At 42.1% G+C, this 16,289-nt stretch overlaps 1 protein-coding gene and 1 long non-coding RNA gene across 8 annotated transcripts in view; one reads left to right on the top strand and one right to left on the bottom strand.

Moving 5' to 3' along the window:
* TUB (TUB bipartite transcription factor) overlaps nt 1-16,289 on the top strand; it is a 142,198-nt gene that overhangs the window by 14,972 nt on the left and 110,937 nt on the right. The gene's annotated exons all lie outside the window — the stretch shown is intronic.
* Nucleotides 1-16,289, bottom strand: part of LOC310900356 — an 82,716-nt gene that overhangs the window by 18,790 nt on the left and 47,637 nt on the right. For all 3 annotated transcript variants that reach the window (XR_014585082.1, XR_014585083.1, XR_014585084.1), the window contains one exon: nt 3,634-3,833. This is a non-coding gene — a long non-coding RNA (uncharacterized lncRNA). The remainder of the gene's footprint in view (nt 1-3,633; nt 3,834-16,289) is intronic.

Raw genomic sequence — 16,289 nt, 5'->3', positions numbered from 1 at the left:
AATAATCTGATAATATAAGACACAGAACACTGCTGAAGAGGCAAGAAGTGTTATTTGGTGTTTTGGAGAACCTCGTTGCTGAAGTTGCTCTCCATCTTGGACAAGCATCATGGTCTGAAGAGTCTGTGGTGTGCTGCTGAAAGGCCTGTTCAGTGGTCACTTCCTCTGCTAAGTTTATATATGTTTACATGTTTATTTTGAGGAGTATTTTTACCACTACTAGCTGTAGGGACTAAACTTGACACGTTAGTAGCAAGAGCTGTTGTTTCTTCGCTGCTGCCCTTCCCCCCTGCTCCCACCACAATTAAAATAGAGTGCAGGCACCCACGGGGGAGCCGGTCCCTCCTGGGTGCCTTGGTGCAGCCCCTCACCCTCCTGTGGGTGAGGACGGAGCCGAGAGCACTTTGAGCTCCCGTGGGGTGAGAGGAGATGCTGGCCGTTGGCCACACATATGCAGCCTGCTTGTGCCCTGCTTGCCTGACTTTCCCCTTTGGAGAAAGATAAGGATGTGCCAAAGAAGCAGCAGGGCAGCAAAGACTTCACTGCTTGAGAGTGATTAAATAGGTGATTAATTTCAGTTGATTGGTGTTTTGCATCAGAGGTGGTTACAGTCAACAAAAAAAAATAATCTGTTGATGGTGATGTAGCCTCTTGCCACAAAGCAGGCAGAAGGGATGCTATCGCTGCACAAAGGGAGAAAAAGTATCACTTGCAGGTCCCAGATGAGTCAAACCCAGAAAACAAATGAAGCCTGGGAGATGCTCATCCCAGGAGAGGCTTTGCGAGCGTGTAGGAGAGTAAGTAAAAGCACTGGAGCCTCTTTAAGCCAGAAGCCAGTCTAAACTGTGTTAATGCTGTTTGCTGCTAATTGCACTTTGGTGTGTGCCTGTCCAGGAAACCCCAAGGAACACCCTGTGTGCTGTCAGCAGAGTTGTGCTGGGGTAGGTTAGCGGTGCCTAAAGGGAGAGCAGGAGGGCTTTGTGGAGGGCTGACTGGCCCAGGCAGGGATGGGGAGAAACAGGCAGTGCTGGCTGAGCAGGTGGTGGAGCCTGGATCACTCCTAACCTCACTCTGCAGGATTTGTTGGAATGTTATTGGGTTGAGGATGCTTAGATTCTCCTCTTCTGGTGCTGAGAGCAGAGTCTGAAGTGCACCTGGGCACATTTTGCTTGCCCGGGCATAGAAGGGATGCTTCTTCTTCTTCTTTCTTCTTCTTCTTTCTTCATCAGAAAATGAGAAGCCTCTAGAATTAGAGGTCCACAATGAAGTTCACTCTGTGACACTCCCCGAGAGTCATGAGTGTGCTCTGTGCTCTCTCTGCCATCCTCCATGTCCTGGAACTGTGAACTATGCCCCTCCACTGGTGCTCTTCTGATACCCTCTGGGTATCCTAGGAGAATTTTAGCATCACTAGATGAGTATTTTTGGCCAAAACCAGATTCTCATCCGTTGGTCTGTAAAGATCTTGGTGCAGGAAATGTGTTTTTAAAAATACAGATTTCACAGATTTCACAGATTTCACAGATTTTTCTAGGTTGGAAGAGACCTCAAGATCATCGAGTCCAACCTCAAATACATGAAGATTAGGAAGATAATTTGTTTTCTCCCATCTCTTTCAAGCCCTCTCCTATTTATCCCTCTTCTGTGCTACTTCATTGTCTTGTCTTTTCATGCCAGGTTTACTATTGTTGCATCTCTGGTGATGGACCATCAGAAAAAAAAATGGTGGTGTTTTTGTTGCGTCTCAGCTGTGGATGAAGCTTGGGAAAGTGAAGGTGGATCTTCACAACTGTGCACTCAGTTTAGCTTCTGACTGAACTGTCACGTGGAGAATTCAATCGCCTTCTGAATTAAACTTGTGCTGTCTTACTAGTGTATTATCTGACAGTTGGCCACAGCAATATGAGCTGTTATGAACATGATATTAATCATGTTCTGAAACAGTATTTCCTTGTGGAGCAAGTGCAGCTTTGCAGTGCTGAAAGCCTTGTGTGTGCAACAGAAGGGTTGCAGCCAGGCATCACTATCATAGGGGATATTTACATCATGATTGACCTTTTTTATTACTATTTTATTAATAGAAATACTTCCTGATCACTTAGCAACAAAAAGTAATAATTTTATTCTTTTAATTAAAAATCTTCTAAAATATTGAATAAGCTTTTTTTTTTCTTTAAAAGGGTAAGTCATGTTAATTTCTCTTCAGAAATAAGCCCTAGTTCATGAGGACAGAGAGGTAGTCATGTCACCGTTTGCAGAGCCATGCTCCCTTGCTTGCTGTGACCTGGGTACAGTGAGGCAGAGGAGTGTTCCCTGTGCAGGCAGCCCGACTCTGTGGGCAGCAGTACCTGGAAATGCTTGGTGAGACCCTTGGTGGCACACTCAGTTTATTTTACCCTTTTACAGGGCTCCCAGCAGGAGTTCAAATACACATGCTGATGTGATTACATCCCTCCTAAGAGTGCAGGAGGTCCCCACTGCAGGAGGAGCCCAGTAGGCATGCAGCAGTGAATGGCTCCACTCCCCCAGCCGACCAACTTGCTGTGCTGGTGCAAGGCATGCCCTCCTCTGCACAAGGATGTGGTTGTCTGCATTGGCAGGGGCCAGAAAGCCTGCTTGTGTTTCCTGGGAGGAACTGTCCAGGGCATGCCTTACTTTTTAAGTTTAATCTGAAACAATATTGACTTCATACTGGCAACTAACTGATGGCATGATGGTGTGTGCCACAGTTTGCACGAGCCTTCCAAGAAAGGCCTGCTTTTGGTGGGAATGCGTCTTAGATTGCAGGACAATGCTGGCCACACTCTCTGCTCCCTTCTTACACTGTGTGTGCTGTCACCCCAGGAGGAACTTGTGTGTGAACAGGCTCTTTTGCAGAAAAGGGATGGGACTATGTATACTAGGGCTCTCTCTTTGCAGATACTATTCTTTGAATAGTTCCCCTGTTCCCAGGGCACGTGGCCTTTGTCAGTACAGAAGGGTTTACTCTCTAACTGAAGAAGCATCATCTGGAAGGTCTGCAGAAGATGAGCTTTTGTCTTTTAATGCATTTTTTTTTTTCCTTTTAACCACACCATCTGAAGTGGAGCACAAGTGAGAACAGGCACTGTCAAATAACAAATAACATGTTGCTTGCCGTGCAAAGGCAAGCAGCAGTGCAGACGCTGCCAGCCGAGCTGTCTCCTGAGGACCTGGCTCCAGCAGCTGGCACAGGCTCAGCTCTCTCCAAATTTCCTCTTGTGCTTATGTGCAGAGCTGCAAACTGCTCTCTGCTTTCAAGCACTGTCATTCGCTGCAAAATTGGTCTGAATGGGAGTGCCGACTGCATCCTGAGTGCTTCTTTCAACAGGAATATAGAGGAAAGACCAGTTCCCCGTTTAGGAGTCTGGGTGGGGAGAGGGGCTGATGCCGTTCACCCACCTCCCCTCTCCCCTATGCCTGTTACCAAAGGGAATGAGAACTGGGGCTCTCCTCCCAGACATGCAGCTTGTGTATTCAGCTGCATACGCATTCTCTTTTTTCCTCTCCACCTGCCAACATGTATCATATTTAGCTGTCTTGGTGTTGGGAGGTATAATTCCTTAATTTCTGATTAAAACAATTTCAAAGCTCTATTTAATTGAATAACTGTACCTTATTCATGCTTGGTGACTGAAGACGGTCATCAGCAAACATTGCAATCATCTGGAAACTGGATCTCATCCCCTGGAGTGTGCACCATGAGAAACCTGGTGTGTGCCCCTGGCAGCTCGGAGAGCTAGAAGCCAGCCAGCTCCTCAGCATGTGTCCCAGCCGTCGCTGGCACTGCTCTGTGCTCCTTGTCGCCAAGTTGCCTGGAGAGTTAGAAAACAGGTCTATGAGAAACTGACCATCCTTTACTCACCAGCAATTGTGACACTTCAGAGAAGTCAGTCCCAGGCAGTTTTCCTATCCATTCCCACTGGTTTGGGCCTATTTTATAAGAAGGCCTCAGAGCGGCTGTCAATGGGAAGAGTTAGTGTTACCAAGACTTGTTACTCTGAAGTGCTCAGTCATACAGCACTGCAAAAAATAGCTTTTTGTAGATTGCAGGAGTTACTGAAGGGAAGCTGAATTCCCTGAGGCTCCTGTAGGAGGGGGAATAAAAGGCTTTTTTGTCCAACTATCTCACACTTATGCAGTCATGCCAAAGCATGACGGTGTGCTTCTCCTGCTTTTCAGAGGCCTGCAGATTAATTGCAATTCTTTTGAGGACAAGATATGTGGAAGATGCAGTGATTAATGACATGGCAGGCTTTCCCTTCCCCCCCTGGAGGTCGAGCCTTGATGAGCAAAAAGGAGAAGGCTGCTAGCACGGGGCTGGGGTTTCTTGCTGCAACATGCCATATCCAGAAACTTTTTTTACTCTGCATTTTTTCCCTTAATAGAAACTGTCATCTGTAATCAAGACAATTGCATCAAAATGTGAGGGTAGCACAGAAGCGTATAAAATTTAACTAGTTCTGAGCCTGCTCATCATCCTTGCTGGAACAGACAATGTTTTTAGTAGCCCTGTCCAGTGCTTTCTAGCCAGCAATGCTTTGCTGTAAAAACAAGGCAAACCCTGTCCAGTGCTTTCTAGCCAGCAATGCTTTGCTGTAAAAACAAGGCAAACCTCTATTGCTTCTTATGGCTGCATATCCCTTGGCTGGTGCTAAAGGGCATTGGGAAAACTTTGTCAAGACTTGCTGCAAGCCTTATTGCATTAGATCCTGTGCAAACACCTTTCATCTTCAGGTGGCACATGGGCCCCAGCAGAAATTTTATGATTTTTAAAATGTTGTTGCATAGGGTAGGGAGTGCATCCTGTGAGCTGGATATGTGGGATCTAGAGAAGCAGTTAGCATTCCTGTTGCTGTAAGTCACTGAACCCAAGCTGGCTGACTTTGGCGGTGGTAAAATGCCAGGCTTTTCCTGCACCATGTAAAAAAGAACAGGAAAGATAACCTGGGTGAACCAAAAACCTTTGGTGGACTTGCTACCAATCTGGTATTTATGTCCCAGCAGGTTTTTTTTTTTTGTAAAACCTGCACCCTATAGGGGTTTATAAAGTACCATTACCTTGGTAAAGGTTTTAATATATTTTAGATTTCGAAGAACTGGTATTGTAGGTTCAGTTCTGCACTGGCTGCATTATGGCTGTGATTTACTGAATCATCAGGAAGAGGCTGAAGATAATTCATTGGCATTCTTCTTGAAACAATTTGTAATTTTTTAAATGCAAACAGCAGAAATCTCAGGGCAAACAGAAGAGAACAGCTTTGTATTTAAGACTTGATGATATTAAAAAAGTTTGTTTTAGCTGTCACAAAATAATCAAGATATTTCTGAAATGTTTTGTGAACTTTTACACTGTTGTATGGTGGATGTGAATTTTTCTGTTATTAGCAACTATCTTTTGTCATAAATATATCTCTGAATTCAGAGACCTTTTTGCCAGATGTGCGTGACAATGCTTTCCTTGCTGTTTAAACAGCAAACAGATAAGATACTAGCCTTGTTACTTCATTGTCACTGAAGTAATTGAAGTAATTACTTCATCTGGCAGATATGTTGCTTATTTTTTCTGACTTGATTTTTCAAGATGAGTTTAGTTTAAACCCTGCTTCTTGTATTTACTTTTTTAAAGCATGGTTGAGTCAACAAGTTTGTAATGATGGGCTCTTTTTTACATAATAGGCAAGTTTCCTGACTCATTCCTATTAAGTTGCTGTTTAAGCAAAGCATCAGGCTGCTAAATCCAGGTATGTTTTTCAGATAATAACCCTCATATTGAGTGAGCTTAGCTGACCAATCTTCAGAATCCCTGATACAAAAACACCATTTAAGGAAAAGCAAATATTATAAGTAAATAGGAAATATGGCATTTTAAGTGTTTATGGAATTAGTAATATTTTGGTTGCCTGTTGAAAGACCCTAAATGAATTTAGAGAAGTGCTGAAATTCCTTGCCCTTCTTAAAACACTGCATGCAGCTTTTCAATCCTATGTCATTCCAGATCCCTTAATTAAGAAGACTTAAGCCTAATATTTGTACACAGTGGCTTGGAAGGAGAAATATAAAAATAATCAGAGGTCCTTGCAATGAATTGAGAGCATAATGGCTCTTCTCACCTGTGGCACACGGGAGTGATGCAGTAAAGCAGCTTGGAGGGGTATGTTATTCTTACGAAATGCTTTTTTGTGTGTTTTATGCTGCCAGTTTGCAATATTGGCAAAGGCCGGCAGAATAAGGGAAGCACTGAGTGTTTGGCAGAGTAGCATTAGCATTTTCAGAGCTGGGCTTGCCAGATGCCTGGGTTTCAAACATTTGGTTTAAATTATGGTCTGAACCACTAGAAGTTCAGGGAAGTTTGCCTCGTAGCAGTTGCAAAACAGCTTTTATACAGGCAGGGGACAATGATTCACTGCCAGGTTCAAAACGTCACATCTGCCCCTGTCCATACTAGTAAGGGAGTATTTCTGGAGTACATCCTTCTCACAGAGTTGGTAAGAGCCAGATAGCTCCAGCAATGCTGCTTTTTCACACTTTGACACCTGTGGAACAAATTTACCTATAAATTTATCTATTCCTATATAAATTTACCTTTACCTATATAAATTTACCTATACCTGTGGAACCTATAATTTTTTTTTCTTCCTTAGTCAACTTCTTAGAGAGAATGTGCAGCATCCAGAGTACAGGTGAGAGAACCAAAGATAAGAACTCAAGAGCTCTGTCAGTGCTGTAATTTGTGCTGTGTGATTTCTTTTGTGGTTGAGAAAATTGGTCAAATGGAATAACTGAGTATTTTATTTAATTATGATTGTACAATTTGAAGTGCAGTGGGAAAACGAATAATTGATATAAGACTAGCTACATTAGAAAAAAAAAAGTAACAATATTTTCATGAGCCTATAAAGTAGTTTAAATATTAGGTGATTGTATGTTACTCTGACTTTTTCCCCTACGCTCCATCCTATATTTTGGAGGCATATTCATTTTCTTTAAGAATGAATATTCTAAAAGAAAACACGGTGGAAGAAATGCTGCCCGGCACATCTCAGGCATGGCTGGAGACAGCTGCCCTGCTACCTTGCTTCCCTGCCAGTGAACCAGCCTTGCTGACTAGGTGGCTGCCTCCAGCTCTAACGGGAAAGCAGTGAGTTAAGACCACATCCTAAAACTGTAAGGCCTCCACAGGTGCTCCCATCATACCTGAGGTTCTACCTAGATTTATTCCTCACAGGTATGGACTGTAAAGATGCAGGCTGAGGACGCGAGGGGGAACGTGGCATTGCTGGGACATGACAGGTGATTGTGGCATGCGGAGCTGCTGCTGCCCATGGGGTGGGAGCTGATGCCTCCACTGGACCCCACATCGCCCTGAGAGGGTGCAAGGGTGGCAGTGGGAACGCCAAGTGCCCTCTTGTGCCCTGCAGAGGCCTGGCATTTCACTAAGTGATGCAATGTGTCAAATTCCACACTTAAAATTTCTGTGCTGGATACAGTAACCTCTTATAAAGTCCAGCACAGGCAGTACTCAGTGGAGAGGAGATTGTTTAAGAACAGCTGAGCCTAATTGATGGTCATGCTGCCTGCTCCTCTCGAGGATTGCCAGCATGTTTCTCAAAAAGAAAACAAAAAAGCGCTGTTTCTGGCTTTTTGACATATGCATGTAGCACCCTATGTATGTACAGTGCTTCCTAGCAGTTAAGCGTCTGGCTGCAGCCCTAGTCTTAGAGATACGCTGGTGCAGGAGCAGAAGACAGAGGGCACAAACAGATTTATTTCCCTGTTCTTGGATACACGTACCTTCAAAACGTTTCAGGTAGACTAGCTGCTTCTGACACGGTGGTGGCAAAGGTTGCTCATTTGGAATGAAATCCATTCTGGCATGAGAACCTCATCACACACACAGCTGAATGCACAGCTGGGCAGCTGCTAAATACCATGAACCAGGATTACTGAATCTTGTGTGTGTTGGAAAGGGGGATTTAATGCACAGGGCAGGAAATAAAGGAAGCAATATTTTTTAAGAAGCTGAGCTGGCTATCAAGTGGAATTTATAAGCTTTCACTGTGCTTTGTCCCAGTAAGTATGAAGTGTCTATACCTATAAGAGCTGCCAAATGTCTGTCTTCTACATTTGTGATGAAAATCTGTGTGGCCAGATAGAAGCTGTATAATATAAGCCTGAAAAGAGAGTCATAAACATTTAGAAAAGGCTAGTATTTGGGAATACATTTTTTTTCCAGTAGAGCTTGTCTAGTTTTCCTTGGAAGTCTGTGATCTGCATATTTAAGGGCTGCAAGTACTAACATAACTACAAAATGAATTTATCTGAAGCTTCTTCCCCTACAGTGTTGAAATTTATAGGCTGGTGTATATAATACAAAATCTATCCACTGCTAACCACAGTAATAAATTATGTGTCATGGTACAGACAGATAAAGTATTTTTTCTATAAACACAGAAATGGTCGTCTGAGACCTCTGAGAGGGAAGATCTTCTGTTGCAGTGCTCCTGCCAGAGCCATTGACAATCTTGACAGTTCTAGCTTCCTGCTGAAATTGAAGTATTTTGTGGGAATAGATTAATTACTGCTAATAGTCTTGACAGAATGCTGTCAAGACGTCTTGTTTTGATTTATATGGAATATAAAATGCAAGTCAAAACGACTCACTGGTGCTTGAAACAACATGCTTTGGAGTCTTACGTTTAATGTTTCCAGTTCTTCGTTAAAATGAGTTCTTAGCAAAAACTGGAATTTCTGACATGGAAAATTGTTCCCAATAGATTCCAGCTCATAGTTTTCTTCCCTCTTTATCTGATATGCTAACCATATATATCCAAGGCATATAAAAGAAAAATTTTATTCTTAAAATTATTATTATTGGTGTTTAATCCTTATGCTTTTGTAAAATATCTATATGAATTTACTATTGGTCATATAGCTCAAGATTTAAAGCCTTACATATAATGTCTATTTGAATTAATGTTGAGTATTGATAAAATACGCTTATCACATTTTGGGGAAAAAACTGTCATCTTTTTCTTGCTCACATCTGCTGAAATTCTTCGAGGCCCTACCTAGGAATGTGCTATGCCTGAGGCACCAAGGAATACTTTCTTTCTCCTTACTAGATGCATCAAATTCTAACCCCATTGTTCTTCCTCTCCTGTTGGACTCTTTTGTGATAGATATTCCCCTGGCTAGACAAGCCCTGCTCAGTGCCAAATTTCAGTAAAGACCAGGAAGTGTAATAAGGGTGTGTGTCTTTAGCTTGGCTCTTCTCATGTGAAATGAAGGTCATCTTAGAGGAAGGCTGTCCAATGCCTGCAAAAAAGAATCTCCTATGTTTAACATTTAAAGTTACTTGACATTTTGCAACAGTGTGTGTGCCTTACAGACATGAACAAATATTGAATTTTTAAGAAGAGAAAGTGAAAAAGCAAGTGCGTTGGCTCCAAAGCCAAAGGAAGAGCATTGTCTGCTCCCCTGGGCTGAGAATGAGGTATTTTTTAATGATTTGCCTTAGGCATATGAACAAAAACTACAGAAGCAACTGGCTGTTGCTTTTATTTATTTATTTATTTTAATCTTCATGAGAAATAAGAATTATTTATGGCAGCATTTAATTTTATCTGTAAACAAGATTTATTCAACAGCTTTACAACCACTTGCCTTTTTGAGACTTGCTTTCTATGGTGTCTTTGCATCTGTAAGTATCCCAATCTGTTTCTGTGGTCTGACTGTGAAGTTCACATGGTGTTTAGAGACTTCTAGTAAGGGCAGCTAAAGAAGTCAAGCTAGTGGCTGTACAAATCCATTTTAAAATACCACTGTGACTCACGGAGGAGATCTGCAAGCAGGACAGAGCAGGTATTTTATCAGCTTGTTGCCTGATATGTAGCACGTAGGAGAATGCATACGAACATGCTTTCCTGCTGGTATTGAATGCATGAAGGAGCTGCTTTGGACCACTTTTACAAATACCCTGAAACTCTACATGCTGTAATAAGGATTACAAGAGCAAATTGTGGTAATCATAGAAGCCATTATTATTTACATTCAGTAATTACTTTTCCCAGCTTTACAGTTTTATTTACTTTGTACTTTTCTGAGTTGTTTTCTATAGATGTAATGAGCATTGTGTTGTTGTTGTTTTGGTTTTGGGTTTTATTTATTTTTTTATTCATAGTTTATATTATTCTATTAGAAAACTTTGCATGTAAAGAAATGTTAGGTGTAGAAGCATACTTTGTTGGATGTAGTAGCTTGTGAAGTTACAAGGTGTGATGTAAAGAATATACTATATGTAAACTGGAAGGAGAAAACATTTTATCCAGCCTACACTTTGAAGCAAGTATCATTTGTGTTTTCTGCACATACATATTGCAAGACTAATTTAACAGGGAATGCATTCCCTGCAAAATTAATATGGTAACACTTCCATTAACAGGGGAGAAAATGCAGTGCCAGTTTTCTGTTGGAAGACAAGAGATGACACGTGGCAGTACATCCAATAATTAATATCTATATTTTGAATCTCCTGATGTCTTCAAGTGCTCACACAGTGCTCCATCTTAAAGCAGAAAAATTCATTTATTTTTCCAATTGTAATAAACAGCACCTGTCAGTATAGGCAGAATGGGCTGCCAGAAAGTTTTCAGCTGGAGCATTTGCCACTCTTTCCAGCAAACTTTGGTTCCATGATGCAGTCAAGAGGCAGTTGAAGATGCCAGTTAGAAAGCAACTGTGGAGCTTTGTGCATATCCATGTTTATGGCAGTCCTATCCGTAAAGCCCACCAACCTGAAAACCCCACTTTTGGTGAGGGAAGAAGGAAGGAAAAGCTTCTGTGGGTTCAAGAAGCGGCACTCTTCCTGTTGGCACTGAATCCATGCCCTGGCACTTGAAAGGGTATGTGAGGGGATCCTTATTTTATTTGGGACTCTGGGCAATTTTTCTGAATACCAAAAAGTTCTCTGTGTTTGAGACTGTTAAAACAACATTCTGTCCAACCTTCAGCTCAAGTAGGGGCATTTTTCTTCTCATTCATTTCCCTTGGTATTTAAGACCATAATATTTGTATATAAATACTTGCTTTCAGAGGACTTTTTTTTTTCTTTTTTTTTCCCCAGGGCCTGTTTTCATGTCATTTGTTAAAAAATAGAACTCCAGAGATGATGAGCTTTCCTATTTACTCCCATTTTTAGTGTGTCCATAAACCTCTAACTATTTTCTGGTACAAGAACTAGGAGCCATCACATGGAGCTAGTAGGAGACATGGTCAAGGCAAGCAAAAGGAAGTAGTTTTTTTGCACAGCAGGCAGCAGATGTGCCACCTTGCCAAAGAAAGCTGTGGATGCAAAAGTTTGTTATATGGATTCAAGAGGAGATTTGACTCAGAAAATGCCATGCCCTGAACTGAGAACACAAGAAGGCTGGAGGAGGTAGGATCCTTTTTTTAAGGATTGCTCATTCTTTTCTCTGGGTGTCCACGTATTGCTTCTGCATCAGGCGGGTACAGAGCTAGGCGGGTCCTGGGTCTGAGGCCACGCAGTGGTTCTGCTGTTCTCAGTGTGGTTCACACTTCATGCTGTTAGTGTTTCCAGGGCTTCTGAGGAAAGAGAGCAACACCCCAGAGGTAGGTGCCTGTCAGCATTTGCTGATGTAATCCCTTTGCGATGAAAGGAGCTGTATGAGTAAACATTTAGTCATGTTCTAACCAAGTACATCTATGAGACAATGAAATGATTTAGAGACCGATAAATGTGAATAGTTTTCTCTTGGCGGTTTTCTTGCAGCTTTCCGTACTCGGAGAAAACAAATGTTGTTTCTTATAAAATTGCTACTGAAATGATGGTTGAAACTGATGAGAATCCCACCTGGAAATCTGTGTGTAAACAATAAAATAAAACAAATAAAAACCCTATTCTGCAGACATAAATAAAGAGCCATTGAATGTGTCAGGTTGGGGAAGATACATTAAAGGTATGGACAGTGGGAGATTCTGCAGCGCTAGGTAAAGCATCTCTGTTCTAGCTCATTGGTTTTTGTTGTGTTTTGTTGTTGGTTGTGGTGGTGGTGGTTTATTTTTGGTTGTTTGTCTCTTCTGAATCCTCCCAAGTGCTTCTTCACTCCCAGCCAATTTTTCCAGTGTCAGCCTTGAGTTCTTGTTGTTATTTAATCACCAATCATGTTTGCCTACCAAAGAAGGCTGTGGAGTCTCCCCCCTTGAAGATCTTCAAAAGCTGCCTGGCCAAGGTCCTGGGCAGCCTGCGGTGGGTGCCTGAGTGGGCTGGGGTGGGCCGAGGGTGTGGACTAGATGCCCCCTGGAGGCCCCTTCCCACCTCAACTTTCTGTGATTCTGTGAACTAGCAGACTTTTGCATAAGCTGCTTGTCTACTAAGAAACGTATGTGCTATGTTGTCCCTGCCAGTGGAAATCAGATAGAGCATAACAGAAAAAAACAGGGAAATACATCATGGTGTGGGTGGTTGGGTTGTGAGGAGGGTTGTTTGTTTGCTTTTTCAGATTTCTCTCTGAAAGCATGACCCTTAGAGAAGGACCGAATCCTGCTCTCTTTGAAGGAGCCGGTGGGATTTATGGCCTTCCCTGGAATGGCAGAGTGCATTTTGAGGATATGTTAGGATCTCCAGTGTTAATAACTGGCTAAAAGGCTGAACACTTTGCATCAGCATAGAAGGCAGAGTATAGAGGTGTTGAAAGCAGTGCACAGAAAGAGAAATAGTGTTGGGAGAAAAGAAGCTGGAAAAAGAAGCACTACTTGGCAGATCTTCTGGAGTCTGATATGTGGGGAACATCTCACTTAATCCATCATCAGAGAGCTTTAACAATGAGGGAGGAGGAAGGGGGAACCAAGCCCCGAAAAAGCAAAAAGGTGAATTGTCTTACTTTGTGTTTAAAAGCCAAGAAATGAGTGTAATGTCTTCCTGCTTCTTCAGGAACAGTCCCGGTTCTGCTGGGACCGGAGTTCTTCAAAACCTTTCTCTCGCTTAGCAGGCAGGAAAGTGGCAAGTATGGTGCCTTTTCCTCTTGTGGGTGTGATGTATCTTTGGCAGTGAGGTGCCCCTATGGTGTGGTCGCAACTCACCTGGGAAGTCAGAGCCCTAGACCATCATGAGGAGCCAGCCTGCTTCAGCACAGTGAGCTTTGCAGGGACTTCTGCAGCTGATTTTCGAGGATCAAATGCTGGTTAAAACTCAGGGAATTCTCTCTGAGCATAAGAAAGAACATTTTTACTGCGAGGGCAGTCAAACAGTGTCACAGGTTTCTCAGAGTGGATGTGGAGCCTCTGTCCTTGAAGGTATTCAAAACTCATCCGGACGTGGTCCTGGGCAGCCTGCGGCAGCCGCCCCTCCTCCAAGCAGAGGAAGCCAGCCTGGACGATCTCCTGAGGTGCTGTCTGGCCATACAGCGGTCCTGTAGCTAAGTAACAGGCAGCCTCTGAGCTGTAATTTCTAGTTTGATATTATGGGTTATCCTTCAGCACATCTCAGTGTTGAAAATTAAAATTGCTACAGAAAAATTATTTTGTACCCATGTATATCAGATGGGGCTCTCGGGATAATGGCGCATTTAAGAGCAGCTGGTTCACTCATTACCTCTGTGTTTGTGTTGCTTCAGCTCAGAAAATGTCTAATATTAAAAAGTCTGCTATAGCAAACTGTTCCTGGCCTAAACTTAGATGCATTATCTTTAACAGTGCTCTTATCTATGCTTTTATTATTTAATACTTCCGTTCTTGTATAGGCAAGAAATCTCAGCTGTGGGATTGGATTCTGTTGCTCTCTGCACTGAATGAATGAACAGCCACACTAAAAGATTTCTGCAACAGATCCATAATCTGGAGAGAGAGAGACAGAAAATAAGAACTGCAAAGATGTACGAGCACAGACTGTGTTTGCATGCCCTGATGGCTTTCTGGGAATACGAGAATAAACATCTGGATTTATTTCTTTTGTCATTGTCATGGCACAGCTCTTTTATCAGAGACTAACAAATGAATGAACTGCCGAATCTTAGCCCATTTGTCTGTCATCTCCTGCCTCTGATGCAAGCAGGCAGAGGTAGCACAAGGACTGTGTTTCAGGCTTGATCCAGCAATGCGAATTTACCCTTTGGTGTTTCCTACAGCTGTCACAGGAGAGGTTACTTCCTATGGGAGGGCAGTGGTGTATTGTTGCAGAATGTCTGCCAGCAATTAGCGCAAATGCCTCTCTCTGGAATAACAAGAAACAAAAAGCTGTGGGGCCAGTAGGATTATGGGTCAAGAAATCTTGCCTTTATTAAGTGAGGCCATTTTCCTACCTGCTGTTAAGCTGACTAAATACAAAAGGCTAATTTCTGGAAGGTCACCCAGTCGTGTAATGTTACCCGATTTTGCTTTTATATTTCAACAATTTTTTCTTTTTTCTTTTATTTTTCTTTGGTTAAGGTTCATTTGCTGCTTTCAAACAATACCTATGTTTCAAATACATCAGTGATTTGAGTAACTCACTTGGAAAAATACCATCTATTAAATGAATCTATTAAATGAATGATTTTGCAATTTAATGCATTCAAGAAATTGGATAACCCCTATATTATTACTTGTAATAGTCTAGTCCCTTGGCATTAAAACAAAACAGAACAAACCAGCACCTAATTTCCCAATTGTCTTTACATGTTTCAGCAACCAGTCCTCTGTTAATGCTGAATGATGTGCTACATGAGATTTGTAAATGTTCCTGTGGTTGGTGGTATATCTTTATGTACTTACATGGTAATACTTTTTTAATACACTGAGGATTCTTATGTCAGATGTGTCAGCTACAGATCCCTAATTTACGATGGTTTTTATTTCATAAGACTTTTTCCAAGATAAGAGTACTGTTTGCAGCTGGAAAGCACATGAGACAATGGCATATGTTAGTTCCAAAGTAAACCTGTGCTAGTACGGCTCTTGCGTGCTGTAACTGTGTCTGGCAATAGACTTGCAGTGTTGACACGATGCCAGTGAAAGGAAATCTTCAGGAATCTTTTAGCCTATGTCCCCACTGCCCTTCAGGTAGGGCCTGGGTGTACCTGCGAATGGAGCCTTTCCCATGGGCTGCCTCCAAAATCAGCCTGCAGGTTGTCATGTGGACCCGAGGTCAAGAGGCCTTCGAATGGCACTCTCAGAGAGGCTGTACAGTTAGGAAAGCTGTTTGCTTCCCTGGGTGCTGTCCCAGATGCTGACATCAGCGCTGTTCTCCACAGCTTCCAGGACCATCAGGTTCCTGAATTCTGTTTTGTCACTTGTTTTTCACTGTTGTGTTTGATTTTATTTTTTTTTCATTGCCGAGTTCAGGTTGCATTCTTATTGCTTTGCAAATAGATCCTTTGGGAAAAAAAGGCAAGATTTCTTTTCCCTTGGGGAGCTACTCTGTTTGCATAGCTTGTAGGTGCTGGGCTGTGAGGTATGGCAAGCCAGAAACCTAGAGTGGGGAGTTGCACCAAGACAGAGGGGAGCAAGAGACCTAATCAGGCCTCTGGGAGGATGGAGAAACCCTCCCAAGGACCAGGGCAAAGCTGGCTGCTGTGCAGAAAGGCATTGAGTGAATTGAAACCAGGACTGGAAGCAAGGATAACGTGAACAAAGGAACATCATTTGTAAAATTTTCTATCCCTTTCCCTGTTGCTTTAATGGTGTTTGTTTTGTTTATAAACTGTTTCAATTTCATTCTAAAAGAAATCAATTTATTTATTCCTTCACTTTTTAAAGCATTTATGTCTCTGGGAAGATCAAGCATGCAGTCCCAGGATAACTGTAAATGGTGAAAATTTAACTAGGAATAGCAAGAATTTGCAGAAGTGGAGATACAAATTTAAAGATTCTGGGTCAAGCCACTGTCTGGTGTGTTTTTGTTGTCTCACCACATATTGTTACCTAAGGATAAATCTTATTAAAGTGTAATCATAAACTCACAATTTCCATTCCCTTGTTAAATTGACACAGATGGAGTCTATTACTTGTTGTTGTCTCAATTTCTACCTGATATAAAATCAATGCAGAATTATGACCACCAATTAGCCCATCACTAGAGACCTTTTGTTGTGTATTGTAAGAAAGAAGAAATGCTTGTTCTCATTTTTTTTCCTCCATTCAGAGAAACAAGTAATCTTTTCAAGACTGTATCAAAGCAATTATTTGGTAGCTGCATAAGATACTTAGAAAGGCCCAGAAAACTATTTTGAAAACTGTCATCTTGCTGCTTTCCCCACCTTCTTCTGTATGCACGT

Source organism: Anser anser, assembly GCF_964211835.1.
Source record: "Anser anser genome assembly, chromosome: 5".
NCBI classification, from domain to species: Eukaryota; Metazoa; Chordata; class Aves; order Anseriformes; family Anatidae; genus Anser; species Anser anser.
Note: the sequence above shows the minus strand (reverse complement) of the source record. Positions and strands in the feature narration are given on the sequence as shown.